The 1,898-nt window shown below is 38.9% G+C and overlaps 1 non-coding gene across 1 annotated transcript; it reads right to left on the reverse strand.

Moving 5' to 3' along the window:
- Nucleotides 1-227: 227 nt before the first annotated feature.
- Nucleotides 228-334, reverse strand: LOC140859537 (small nucleolar RNA R71). Its single transcript, XR_012143074.1, has one exon. It is a non-coding gene; the product is annotated as a small nucleolar RNA R71 (small nucleolar RNA).
- Nucleotides 335-1,898: the final 1,564 nt, after the last annotated feature.

Genomic DNA, 1,898 nt, shown 5'->3' on the forward strand with positions numbered 1-1,898 from the left:
TCACAGGATTAGAGGATGCTTATATATTTATTAGAGAATTTGAGGAGGTATGTGCAACCATGAAACTGCAATTAACAGAGGATGAGGTCAAACTTAGATTAATCAACTTTGCCCTTAAAGACAATGCTAAGAAGTGGCTTTATAGTCTGCCAAACTATTCTGTCACTACCTGGGAGGGCTTTGTGAGAACATTTTTAAAAAAATATTTTCCCCATCATAAAACAGCTAGGATTAGGAATGAAATAAATCAATTTTACCAACTAGCTGGTGAATCATTTTGGAAGTACTTTGATCGTTTCAAGAATCTTTTGACCCAATGCCCACACCATGGAATAGAAACTTGGAGACTGTGCCAGATCATCTATGAGGGGTTAGATTCAAACTCAAGAACCATGCTAGAGTCCATGTGCCAAGGCCAATTTATGGACAAAGAAACTACTGAAGCTTGGCAATTCTTAGAAGACCTAGCCGAGAAAAATTTACAGTGGGAAACAACTAGGGAACCTGATAAAGCTACACCTTCAAGAGGAGGAATGCATCAAATTCAACCAACCCTAGCATCAGAGGCCAAGATTGCAACCTTAACACGTAGATTGGAAGCCTTAGAATTACAGAGACCAGCCAATGTAAATCAAATATCTGCACCCATGTGTAAAGGGTGCAATGCACCAGACCATGTCTTAGAAGAATGTTCCTACTCGAATGAGTGTGCACAGGTGAATGCCACCTATCAAGGACCATTGAACAATCCTTATGCACCCACATATAACCCAGGTTGGAGGAATCACCCGAATTTCTCATGGTCCCAGAATCCTAATGTAGGTAATCCAAATTTCAATCAGCAAAATCTAAGGTCCAACCCAGTGATGAACAACCCGCCAGGCTTCCATGATAATGACAAAAAAATTACCTCTTTAGAGAAAAGCCTAGAAGCCATGATGAAAACACATACCAGCTTTATGCAAACTACGGGTCAACTCATAAATAATAACACCCAAGCTATAGCCCGTCTGGAAATGCAAGTAAGTCAGCTGGCTTCGACCATTAGTGAACGAGAACATGGTAGGTTACCTAGCCAACATGAGCCAAATCCTAGGAACCAAAATGGTCCACGACCCCAACAAGGAATCCAAGTTAATGGTATAAATGCCATTCATACCTTAAGATCAGGAAAACAAATAGACAATAAGGTAGTTGCACTTGATGATATAGATGACTCATCTGTCGAGTCACCTTCTAAAACTACTACCTTTCAACCTCAAGCACCAGAAACTAAAAATTCACCTAGTCCAGTACTTAAAAGTCCTAGAGCTCCTTTTCCAAACAGACTGAAATCCAATAAATCTGAACATTTAGACAAAATTTTAGAGGTATTTAAACAAGTCCAAGTTAATATTCCTCTTTTAGATATAATCCATCAGGTTCCAACTTATGCCAAATTTTTAAAAGATCTTTGCACTAGAAAAAGGACCACTAATGTACCAAAGAAAGCATTTTTGGCTGCAAGTGTCAGTTCATACCTATCTAGCCATGTGCCAATTAAATATAAGGACCCTGGAGCTCCAACAATTTCTTGTGTTATTGGAGAAACCAATATAAAAAAGACCTTGCTAGATCTAGGAGCTAGTGTGAATATCCTTCCATATTCGGTGTATGAACAACTAGGATTAGAAAAACTTCAACCTACTGGGATCACATTACAGTTAGCCGATAGATCTCTCAGGATCCCTAAGGGAATGGTCGAGGATGTTCTGATAAAGGTTGAAAATTTTATTTTCCCTATAGATTTTATTGTTTTAGAGACTGAGCCAGTTGCGAATCCTAAAGGACATATACCTGTCATTTTAGGAAGACCATTCTTAGCTACGGCCAATGCTGAAATCAATTGTCGAAATGGT

The sequence above is a fragment of the Elaeis guineensis genome, chromosome 7 (assembly GCF_000442705.2).
Source record: "Elaeis guineensis isolate ETL-2024a chromosome 7, EG11, whole genome shotgun sequence".
NCBI lineage: Eukaryota > Viridiplantae > Streptophyta > Magnoliopsida > Arecales > Arecaceae > Elaeis > Elaeis guineensis.